Genomic DNA, 12,801 nt, shown 5'->3' with positions numbered 1-12,801 from the left:
TTCTCCCTGTGCCCTCACCTGGTCTTTCATTCCTTTGTCTCTATCTGTGTGTCCTAATCTCTTCTTTTTTTTTTTTTTTTTTTACAAATAGTTTATTGTCAAATTAGTTTCCACATAACACTCAGTGCTCATCCCCACAAGTGCCCTCCTCCATGTCCATCCCCCATCCCCCCACATCCATCAGTCCTCAGTTTTTGTCAGCATTCAAGAGTCTCTCATGGTTTGCCTCTCTCCCTTTCCCCCACCATTTCCTCCCTTCTTCTCCCCCTTGTTCCTCAGTTAAGTTCCTCCTAATCCTCCTATCGTGCAAACATATGATATTTGTCCTTCTCTGCCTGACTTATTTCGCTCAGCATAACACCCTCAAGTTCCATCCATGTTGCTACACATGGCCAGATTTCATTCTTTCTCATTGCCACGTAGTATTCCATGGTATAGATAAACCACATCTTCTTGATCCATTCGTCCGTGGATAGACACTTAGGCTCTTTCCATGTTTTAGCTATTGTTGAGAGTGCTGCTATGAACTGTCCTAATCTCTTCTTATAAGGACACTGGTTACACTGCAGTAGAGCCCATAGGACCTCATTTTACCTAATTTTCTCTTTAAAGGCCCTATTTCCCAAGGCAATCACATTTTGGGGTACTGGGGATTAGGACATCAAAATATGAATTTTAAGAGGACACAACTCAGCCCTTAATACACAGGGTAGAAAAAAAGCTATGTGATAATGATACATGTTTGAGAAAGTTAGCAAGTCTTCTCTATGGCTATCTCTCATTTCTGACTAGACAAAGACAGCTTGGTAGCATTATTACTCCACAACAGCTTGAGCAAGTTTGAGATGATGATTACATGATGAGCCACACATTCATCCACATTTCTCTGGTCAATGATGAATATACAGAGAAAATTGGAGACAGAATATATCCACCCTGTTTCCACCAAGATTTTCTAGGCTTTGAACTTGAGTCATGATGCTTAGCTTTGCTCTCTGCTGAGGTGGAGGGGAGGGCATTTAATCATTGCTTTTTCCTTCTTTTTCAGGACAAGTAGCCCGGTTCCAAATGACTCATCCGATACCAGCCTTAACTGTCACAAATGATATGGGAGAGGTAGGTTTCATCTATCTTAGAATAGGGAAAATTAAAGAGGAAGTCAATTTTTTTTAAGATGCTAGAAGATTGGCACTTTTATAGATGGGAAAAACAAAGGTCAAAGGAGGAGCTAGGGAAAGACTTGATGACTTGCCCCCGAGGACTTGAGCAGCTACTAAGGACACAGTCTTTTGACTCCCATCCCAGTGTTCTTTCTACTTTACCACAAAGTAAGTAGCTCTTTAGCTATGGTTTAGTTTTTTTCTGTTTTAAAACATTCTTGGAAGTATTGGTTACAAATGACTTGAAATGCCAAAGAACATTCTGGTATAGTGGTTAAGAATCCAGACTGGTCAAACAAACCTGTGTTTGAATCTCAGCTTTATCATCCACTACTAGATAGCCTTCAGCAGGTTGTCTAACTGCTTAAAGCCTTAATTTCCTTAACAATGGAATGGGGGTAATAATAGCACCTACCTCACAGAATGGTCCTGAGGACTTTAACATATTTACCAAAAAAAAAAAAAAAATCAGTAGTGTTAGGCCCATGGTATGGAAAGTGATGAACAAATAAGAGGTGTTATTCATTATAATACCCTAACATTTATCAGAATTCGGGTTTTCCTTTCTGGTTTCCTAGGCAAAACTGAATCAAAACTAAATGAGTAAATAAATGAACATCATTAGTTAGACATCTTTCCATTTCACAGCCAAGAAGATGTTTATTACAATGCCCCAGGATCTAGCAGCCAAACTGTTTTACAACTTTGAAGATAAAAAATCACAGCGTAAGGAGAAAACCAAAATCTCTAAGAGAAAAGGAAGTGCTGGGATAAAAGAAAAGGGGGGGGGGAATGGGAAGGAAAAGAAAGGGTGTGATCCCACCTATAATCTCCACAAAAGCACTGGTACAGCCAAGAGTGACAGAGACCACTTTCCAGATAAAAGAATGGAATTGAGATGCCCAAGAAAGTAAAAGTTATCTCCAGCAAGAAAGAGTTCTCGTTTTTCAGAGTCCAGGATCCTTTAATGTAAACAATGTGAAGAGATTTGTTCTCATGAAGAGTCACACAGGGACTGACCATTAAATCCTGATGGGGCCCTGCTGCAGTGGCTCCCATAACATATCAGCTAATCACAGAGCCCACACACTTGAACAAGTTGCTATGTTAATTTTCTTTAATCAGTAATTTTATCCAAAAGCTGGGTTCCAGGACTCTGCTGGGAAGCTTATCATTCAAAATTAATGAAATGCTATTACTGTTTTCAAGTATCTAATTGTGCACAAGGGAAACTCTAGCCTCAACTGAAGTAATAGAGCATTTTCTTTTTTTCTTTCTTAAATAGTTTATTGTCAAGTTGGTTTCCATAGAACACCCAGTGCTAATAGAGCATTTTAAAATAGATCACTAGCAAAAAAGATACTTACTACAAAGTCTATTTTTGTCAGTCTTTACTGGCCTCAAAGGCCAAAGCAAGACCCAGGAATAAAAGCACAAAATGAATTTATCCACAGTACCCATGAAAAAGAAAGAGCCAGAGGGACTCTTCTGGAATTGATGTCTATAGGCTGTCTGCTTAAAATGAAGGAGAAAGGCACTTTCAGTTACGTGGTCACTTCATCAGTTCTTTGGTTGGCTGAAATAGTTACCAATAAGCCAGATCCGTTCCTATTTTTTGTTCATTCTTTTCTTGCTGATTTCAGTTCTTGTCCAAGAGCTGAACTGGGAACATTCTGCAATTTGTCAGGGTTTATAACAATATTTAATATGATTATCTTTTGACCCAATAATTTCACTTGTAGGAAAATTTCCTATAGAAATTCTAACTGAAGTGTTTGAAAATATAGATATGAGCAAACTGGGGTGCCTGGCTGGCTCAACAGAGCATGTGACTCTTGATCTCAGGGATATGAGTTCAAGCCCAACACTGAGCCTAGAGCTTACTTAAAAAAAAAATCTTTTGGGTGCCTGGTTGGCTCAGTCAGTAGAGCACGCAACTCTTGACCTTGGGGTCATGAGTTCAAGCCCCACGTTGGGAGTAGAGCTTACGTAGATATGAGGAAATCTACTATCTCGCTGTCTGAAATACTGTAAATTGAAAGCAATCTAAATGCCCATTAATGTGAGCTGGTTAAATAAATAAATACTGATTTAGCTATATACACACACACCCTGGAGTCAGATCACCTGAGTTCCCATTTCACTACAACTTATTAGTTGTGGCCATTTATATTTATTTTCTATTGCTGCTATAACAAGTTACCACAGTTTTAGAGGTGTAAAACAACACAAACTTATTATCTTACAGTTTGACAGGTTAGAATTCCTATATGGGTCTCACTGGGCTAAAAGCTGAGTGTTGACAGTGCTGGGGTCCTTCTTACAGAGTCTCAGAGAGAATCCCTTTCCTTGCTCATTCAGGTATTAGCAGAATTCAGTCCCATGCTGTAGGACTGAGGTCTCTGTTTCCTTGCTTGCGGTTAGTGGAGGCCAGCCCTTAGCTCCTACAGTCTTGCTGGTCCTTGCACATAGACCTCTACATCTCAAAAACAGCAACAGACCATGGAATCTCTGCTGCTGTCATCTCTATGACCCTGCTTCTACTGTCATCATATCTCACTCTGACTCAACCAAGAAAGGTTCCACTTTTAGGGAGCCAAGAGATTAACTGGGCCCGCCCAGACAGTCCTCAGACCAATCTCCCCATCTCAAGGTCTTAACCTTAATCCCATCTGCAAAGTCCATTTTGCCATGTAAGGTAATACGTTACAGTTTCTGGGGATTTAGATAGAAGACATCTTTAGGGGCCACTGTTTTGCCTGTCGTCCCTCTCTAAGCCTCAGCTTCCTCATCTCCAAAATGGAGCTGCTTCCACAGGTGGTTCTTGTAAACTACAGATGTGACAGACTCTTGACACAAAGTAATCACTCAGCAAATGTTAGCTATAGTTACACCGCTGCTATGTAGCCAGTAAAAAAGAAATGGAGCCATATTACTGACATAGAAAGATGTTCGAAAGATATGTTTGAGAAAAGTCAGCTATAGAAAAGTGTGTAAAGTATAACCATTTTTTTAAAAGGAAAAAAGTAAAAAAAAGATAAATACTTGTTATTTGTACCTGCAAAGGGAAAGATGGATGGATACCAAAAGAGGGTTATAAAGGGATACTCACTTTATCTGTAATACTTTATCTCTTAAAAATAAATATCTGAGATGTATATGACAGGATATATGCCTTCTTTTTTTTTTTTTTTTTTTTTAAAGTAATCTCTATGCCCAACATGGGGCTTGAACTCATGACCTCAAGATCAAGAGTTGCATACTCCACTGACTGAGCCAGCCAGGCACTCCAAGATATGTGTCTTTTAAAGTTCTGGTTTGTTTATATTCTGTACTTCTCTGTGTATGTAAAATGTTTAAAAAAACTTTTTAAAGAACTTCATGGAGAAGTCAGAAATGGGGATGCTTTCCTGATGGTACATGTATTTTGGGTTCAAGAAAAAAATGGAAGGTTTTACAGGTAAACATAGAATTAGGGCAGACAGATGACAATGTATTTCTACTTTCTGTCCATCAGTTAACACCTATTGAACACTCATAATAAGCTAAGGATGATATTGTTTGAAAATGCCCAGGGTGGTTCAGTAGGTTAAGCATCCCACCTCACCTCAGGTCATAATCTTTCAGTTCATGAGTTCAGGCCCCACACTGGGCTCTGTCCAGACAGTGTGGAGTCTGCTTGGGATTCTTTCCTTCTCTCTCTGCCCCTCTCCCACTAGTGTGCTCTCTCTCTCACTCTCAAAATAAATAAAACTTAATAAAGAAAAAAAAAGAAGATGCCCAAAATATGAATGGAAATGTTTAAGAAGACTTAAGCAGAAACATGTATGCAAATTTAATACAGTCCATAAATGTTGTCAGGAAACAAAGAAGTAATTAGAATAGTGATTACATTTCAGAGAGAAATTTAATTTTGAGACAGATTCTGAACGAGGAGATGTTCATAAATTTCTATTAAGGAACAATTCAAATAAGGAAATGGCCTATGTGATGAGCCACATATAGGCCCTTGTCAGCAGAATGTGGGGAACAGTGGTAGAATAAGGTGGTTGGAGCACAAGTTCCTTCTCCAAATTCTGAAGAGCTAGGAAAACGGATGCCAGTATTTACATGAACAAATGCAAAAAAAAAAAAAAAAAAATGGCAATATGCAATGAAATAGAAGGCTTAGGCCACCAGGAAAACAGATTTGAGGTCACAGATTTACATTGACTGCTGATCACCTTCTTCCCTATATTTGCTGACTCCAGTGGAGGCTTGGTAAAAATGTAAAATGGGAAGCCAGTACTTATGCAGTGCTTTGAAAGAGAAAAAGGGAATGCTGATGGAGACCAGAAGTGAGCCTCCCTTCCTTCTTTGTTGGAAGTGGTAGTGGACGTGGAATTCTCTCTCTAGGATTAGATATAATTACTTAATAGGTTAACATGGACAAAGATCCTTCCCCCGAAGGGACCATCTATTTTGAAAATACCTGTTTAATGCCATCAAAATATTGTAGTGTGGGGTTAAATTCAGTTTTCTGCCTTCAAATTAATTTGAATGAAAGGCAGAACTTAATTTTTTTTTTTTTTTTGCGGGAGGGGGGATGTAGATGGCTCTGATTGTAACAGAAAATTTGAGTCAGTCCGATGTATACAGAAGGCGTCCATGACCCGTCTGGTTAATCCGCACGTCCTGCTACCTCTGCCTCCTCATCACCACTCACACCCTGAATCCCACTGCTGGTTTTCCAGATCTGGCCTCACCCCAGTTTGCCCAAATACTGTGGTGGCTTTCCGCTGCTCTCCCCACCATACTGTGGCCACAGTGAACTCTCTCTCTCTCTCTGACAATCTGAACAGATCCCGGCTATGTTTAAAGTTGGACTCAAAGTGGGGCTGCCTCACGCTGATGTCTCAGAGTTGTGAGGTGGGTCATAGGCCACATATAACTGATAATAACGCCCCAAAGACTCCAATGAGGCGTTTGTCTTAGCCCTGTGTCTAGAATACCTTCCCCCATTGCTCAGGCACTGGCTCTGACGTCTGGCAGGCGCAGGTCTCAGCTCAGATGGGAATCCACAGTCTTTACTTCCCAGCTGGCTCACATTCTTCTCCTAAAGCCTTGCTATGCTTTGTGTAGACTTCCACATAAGACCTGTCTTGTTTGATTGCAATGGTTTATTAAGCTCCTTGAAGACAGAGACCATGTCTTAGTTTTTTTAATTTTAGTAAACAGCAGCTTCTAGTACATTCTAGGCACACAGTGAACATTAATGGCGATTGAATGAATAAATTAGTACTACCATTGATATGGAGTACAGATTCCCCCGTTAACTAGATCAACATTCCCCCCACCCCCATTCCTGCTATAGATGGCAACAGGGAAAAACCCTTCTCCCTAATTATGTTATATAACACTGTCCCATAAAGTGTCTGCATTTTGAGAGCAAAGGATGAAAGACATCTTTTTTCCTGTATTAAAATTAAAGATCTTGATAATTGGCAAAGAAAGGACACTAGATTCATTAGAAGTAGAGTGGTCTAGCAATTCTTTCTGTCTCTGTAACTAATTACAGATGAGTAATTTAAAAAAATTAGTATCCATAAAAATCAACCGCAAACCAATAAGGATGATGAGTTGAATCATAAAAATTCCATGCTATTTATATTTCCCCCCACACACTCGGTGCATTTATTCTAAATGGAAAAGTACAAATATTGGGATAAAAACATTTAAACTACAGAAACAAGAAATTCCAAATGGTAATCCTGCCTAAAGGGCAGAATTTAAACTACTGTATGTAGGATTAAGAGGCGTGGTTAACCGAACATTTGAGAACAAGTAATTACCACTGAATCTCTCTATCACATATTTGTATCGCACATAATTTACACAATAAGCCCACAGTGGGGATTAATAAAAATGCTGTTTGAAACATTTTTTTCCAGCCACAAATTTTTCAGGCATCTCTTCTCCCCCTCATGAAAGATCACTTACTCCTATGGCCTTAGGTTGGATGGCAGTGGGATATTTTTTCTCTGATATGTATGGACAGAGAAATAACATTTCTTTTTTTTTTTTTAATGTTTTATTTATTTCTAGGAGAGAGAGAGAGAGACAGCGTGAGCAGGGGAGGGTCAGAGAGAGAGGGAGTCACAGACTGAAACAGGCTCCAGGCTCTGAGCTGGCAGTAAGCACAGAACCCGACGCGGGGCTCGAACCCACGAACCGCGAGATCATGACGTAAGCGAAAGTCAGACGCTTAACCGACTAAGCCACCCAGGAGCCCCAGGGAAATAACATTTCTAACTTGGTATTCTTGGCTGTGTCCTTCCAGCTAATCATGGGCATCTGAATGTGGAAATGCATGGTCCCTGTAGCTGTTTTATGGACCACTTCAGAGTGGAGTGGACATGCAAGGGAACGCTTTCATTTACTCATGTATTTGTTCATTCATCAAACGTGTATGTGCCAGGCTCTCAAGACACCAGTGAACAAGACAGGTCCCCAACCTTGAGGAGCTCACAGTCTAGTAGCAGAGGCCATTAAGCTAACAATTATAACATACAACAAGGGGTGCCTGGGTGGCTCAGTCCGTTAAGTGTCTGACTTCGGCTTAGGTCATGATCTCATGGTTCGTGAGCCCCACATCAGGCTCTGTGCTGATAGCTCAGAACCTGAAGCCTGCTCTTCTCTCCCTGCCCCTCCCCCATTAGCATGCACTCTCTCTCTGTCTCCCTATCTCTCAAAAATAGACTTTAAAACAATTTTATAATACAGAACAGGAAGCCACGACAGGGGGGTACTCAGAGAGTTGTTGTGGCTCTGATACCTGCCTGGGATGGCTAGGGAGCGCTTCCAGGAAGAAGTGCCTTCTAAGTTGCATCTCAGATGACTTACAGGGACCAGAAAGTTGAAGGAGGGTAGAGAAGTGGAAAATTCACAGTCTAGGGAAGAGCTGGGAGAGATGAGATTACAAGGGGATGTGGGAGAAGATAAGGCAGGACGGTGCTTATGGATGGAGGACAGCAAACACTTGCAAAGATATGGGGCCTGAGACTCTAAAAGCCACTGCTTCTGTGGCCCTCCTTCCCTTTTTCCTTGGGACACCTACCAGAAAGAAGACAGTTGAGAGTTCAAATATATTTGAGAGAGACATTAAATTTCTGTGCAGCAGTGTCTTGGCTGGACTGTTTCTGGCATTTGCTTTTATTTTAGCATTTTGCATGAAAAAGGGTGATATATGCCATCAAGCCATAACTTTGTAACTGGCCCAGCTCTCTGGCTATAATTCCGTATTTGACAAGATCATGACCCCGGGGCAAGGGATTTCACCTCACTGTGCCCCAGGACCTCACCTTTAGAACAATTTGCAGAAGGAAATAAGTGACTGTATATAAGGTATTCAGAACAGAGCTTGGCACAAAACAAATGTCCAGTAAGTATTAGCCATAATGATTGTACTCTATACATAGGAAGTGCCAATGAAGCCAGTTAGCCAGTTATTTAAATAACCAGCATGTCTCTCATAACCAGCTGACTTCTGGACTGGGCCCAGAAGTAAAGCTGCTGTTGTTTAATGTCTTTGGCACTAAAAGGAGATTAGAAAAGTTAACCCTGTGAACACAAAGACTGAACCTTGGCTGCCTTTCAAAAGTTACAATGGAAGTTTCTGTTTATAACCATTCATTGAACGTTCATTATCTCCACACTTAGTGCAATGTGTCTAGTGAATATCAGGCCTGGGCATACAAAGATACCTGAGTAGGTCTGAAAATCTGTTATTCATTCAACACATGCTTAGCAAGTATCCAGAAAGTGAAAATCACGTTGAGGATAAAATGATGATTTGGACCCTCTAGCAGAAGGTGACATATCCTACAAAGAAGTAGAGACGGTAATAATGAAAACTTGCTGAATGCTTTCTTTACACCATGCTCTGTGCTAAATGTCTTACCTGGATTATCTCTGAGTGCCTGGGAGCTGGGAGAGAGATGGCTCTGAGCTGGGGAGATCAGGAAAAACTTCGTGGAGGTGGAAGCGTTAGAACAGGATCTTGGGGGCGGCTGGGTGGCTCAGTCAGTTAAGCGTCTGACTCTTGATTTTGGCTCAGGTCATGATCTCCGGGTCGTAAGATCATGTTGGGTTGCATGTATGTGGAGGCTGATTGAGACTCTCTCTCTTTTTCTCTCTCTAAAAAAAAAAAAAAAAAGAACAGATTCTTTGAAAATACCTCTAGAGTGTCATGCTTAACCCTGGTTTTACAACTGAATGGGTCCAATGGCTTTTTCTAAAGACGTTTCCTTGTACAAAGGCTATTTTAAAGGAAATAGCCAACAAAATGGAATAGTTTCTACTAAAAACTTTCATCTGGCTACAAAATACAACTACTACCAACCTGAGTAAGGGTCTAGCTGTTGCTTAAAAAATTAACAACTTCCCATCACATTCTCAAGCATGAGAGCCTTGTTGCCTACAATGCAATCCAGGCCCATTTCTCCCTGAATGCTCCTTCTTTCCCACAAATCACTGGGACTCATGTTTGCAGCACACTCTGAAATCCTGTTCCCAATTATTGGTTGTGTAATTTATTGATAAAGCAAAGCCAAATATGAGTAAGAAGGAAAGCCTAATTAGAAATGAAGCACTCAATGTCCCAACAAGGAAAATTCCAGGGCTTCAAAAATAGAAAATCAGTGATGCATAGTTTGAGGGCTTTGTCACCAAAGAAATAATCCCAGTATTTAATAAACCAGAAATTGGATTAAACAGATGGGGCAACGTTATCAGTGGCAGCGAATGGGCACCTTCAGAGAAACAGAATGATTTAGAACCAAAATGACTCTGGTACACACTAAAGAATATCTATTTGGGTCCTGAAATGAATGTGATAAAAAATGTGTATGAAAAGGAATATAAAACCAGCCATGAAGAGAGAACATAACAGGGTATGGACAGGTATAGAAATGCTGGAGCTACTATTTTTTTAAAATAAGATTGATCAAATAATTCAGTCAAAGAGTTGATTTGCAGGACTTTTTTTTTTCATTGAACTGACTTCTTGAGTGAATCAACCAAGGCAGTAACTTTTAGTAGAGTGTGGATGCAGCTTCATTCTAAGAAATTTGCCCTTAAACAGAAAACCTTTTCTCACAACAGAAAAGCCACCCCACCAGCACATGTGTCTGCATATTTTCTGCCTACACCTACCTGAACATGTTTCTAATCGGTTGACCATCTATATTAAGGCAACTCTTAGGGCCTGCATTTTGCCTTAAAGGAGAAACAGCAGAGATTCAGTATGTCTGAAAGTCTTTGAAAATTATAGGACCGAAATTATAGGACACTCAGTTTTGAGTGTTGGTGAGTTGCTGGATGGTCCTTCCCAGATCACTTAGCCTCCATGTTTTCTAATTATTGTATTACACAACTAAAAGAATGATATTCACACACGCACGCACACCCCATACCCTTGAGCACTGAGAGAAACAGGCTGATCAGGAGGCTTCTACATCTGCGCGAAGCAGAGAACTGGAGACAACAGGAAAACACAGCTTCTGAGTGATGGCAGAACAAGTTGCTACTAATGTCCCATCTTCCAACCACTGATGTGACCTAGGGGTCTTTCCCAGCCAGGGAATAATTTTAGGGAATGAGCTTCCTGGTGAGCTCACAGCTTAACACTTCTTGTGTCACCATCTTGAGTCAGCAGTGGATAATGCTGTGCAGAATAAACTAATTTTAGTCATCTGTGGGATCCTTGTAAACGCTCCATAGTGACTTCAACAAGTCAGTGTGAACTTGCTATCTGTGCTTTATTTCCTGCTCTCAAGAACCCACGAAGGGGTATTTTTAGAGGATGACCTAGGATTTCTCTAGGTGGGTTTCTCTGTTTGAGAGCTGGTAGCTGAAACTTTTGCCACAGATTCCAAAAGTCAGGACGCCTTCTGGTTAAATGACCCAGGAAAGTGATTAACAAATATGGCCACAAAGGACATGGAAATGTGTGTCTTCTACGTGCTACAGGAAAACAGTGCTGCCCACCTGACTCTCATTGTAGCAACATTTTTCGGGAGCCTTAGACTGCATGGAGGTAAGGCATGAGGAGAGAAAAATGCTTATCCTGGAGCTGATACAATTTCCTCCAGCTATCATACTATACATTTGGAATGTGAAATGATCCCTCAGCTTCTTAATCATCCCGTTCTGTGCTGCACCTCTGGGCTCTGAGTCATATTTCATCGGCAGTCAATCACATGCTGAATATAGAACACCTCTAATTTGTTCAGCATCTCATGGGTCATTGCGAAAGAACAGAGCCTCAGGACAAACTCCGCTGGTCAGATCACTCAGGTCCAGGTGTGTGAGCAAGAACTCATATTTCATGAAGAATTGTGTGTAAGATGTTGCATTAGGGTTTTGTGTTTCTGAGAAAGATGCTGGGTTCAGCTGTATTTATCAAGGAATGTGGAAACCAAGAAGAGGGGCTGATTTGGGTGAGGAGAATTGTAGGCAAATTAAATCCCTGAGGTTGCCGTGAATAGTCAATCAGGCAGAAAGAATGTGAAGGGACCCAGCCATAGGTGAAAGACATCTTTTGGCTTTTGGCTTTTCATTCTTAAAAACCTTCAACCCTGGAACATTTGATATCAATTTTTCCTGGTCTAAAAAGAGAATGAGACAACTTCAAAGGAAGTGTATGAGAAGCATAAGGAGGAGAGAAGGTGGGAGGGTGGGGAGAAAGGCAGAGTTGGAAATATTAATAGGGAAAAAGAAGGAAATGGTGTGTCCTGTAATTATTTGTGTAAGAAAGGCAGCTAAGAGGAGTTCCAGTGTAGGATTACTGGTTCTTGAATTCATTAAAAGTAACTTTGAGACTCTTGGATTTGGGGGGCCAAGACTTTGCTATAGGAAACTTCATTTAAATTCCTCTTTCCAAAGAAAACACACATCACACCAAGATATACAGTCTATGTGTAGTTTCGTTGTGCTGCTGGAAACCCGGCCCCGCTGATGGATTCTTCTCTACTGAGAATCCCAGTGTCCTCATTTACCCCTCTAACGGCGAGCCTGATGTACTCCAGTTGAGTAAAGTCTTTCAGAGCAGAGGCAGCTGCTGCTGTCTGTCCCATCTGCTCTGAAAGAGGCCTGGGCTGCGGTCTCTGTGAACCACGCGGGCATCGCTTCCGCAGGATCCTAAGAAACCAACCTTTTGAGGAACGTTGTGTTAAGGAATGTCTGGAATGTTTTTCGTCCTAAAGTTCCCGGGAAGCCTATATGGTCCATGATGAAGAATGGGCAGAGCAGTTTTACAACGTTCAGCAAGGCCAGTTCAGATCAGAGGCAGATGTGGGGGGCGCGGGTGTGTGTGGAAGCATTAAGATGAAGGATAAGACTGTCTCTTCTCAACCATTAAATGCAGTTTCAGAATTTCTGAATTCCAACTGCATCGTACAGACCACCTACGATGGTTCCAGGCTAAAGTGACAGGGTAGGTGCTAAATAGGCTATAAATTTTCAACTAAAAAAGGAGCAACTACCTGCAATTTATTTTTTCATATTGGCCTTTAGTTTAGTGTATGAATGAGTGAACGTTGTTAAACTATCAGCATAACTGCACTTTTGACTTTATGTTATTAATGACAGTTATTCACAGAAT

The 12,801-nt window shown here is 40.9% G+C and overlaps 1 long non-coding RNA gene across 2 annotated transcripts in view; it reads right to left on the bottom strand.

Moving 5' to 3' along the window:
- LOC120241655 overlaps positions 1-12,801 on the bottom strand; it is an 80,504-nt gene that overhangs the window by 14,136 nt on the left and 53,567 nt on the right. For both annotated transcript variants that reach the window (XR_005530915.1, XR_005530916.1), the window contains one exon: positions 9,100-9,335. This is a non-coding gene — a long non-coding RNA (uncharacterized LOC120241655). The remainder of the gene's footprint in view (positions 1-9,099; positions 9,336-12,801) is intronic.

Source organism: Hyaena hyaena, unplaced genomic scaffold (assembly GCF_003009895.1).
Source record: "Hyaena hyaena isolate Hyena2069 unplaced genomic scaffold, ASM300989v1 scaffold_286, whole genome shotgun sequence".
NCBI lineage: Eukaryota > Metazoa > Chordata > Mammalia > Carnivora > Hyaenidae > Hyaena > Hyaena hyaena.
Note: the sequence above shows the minus strand (reverse complement) of the source record. Positions and strands in the feature narration are given on the sequence as shown.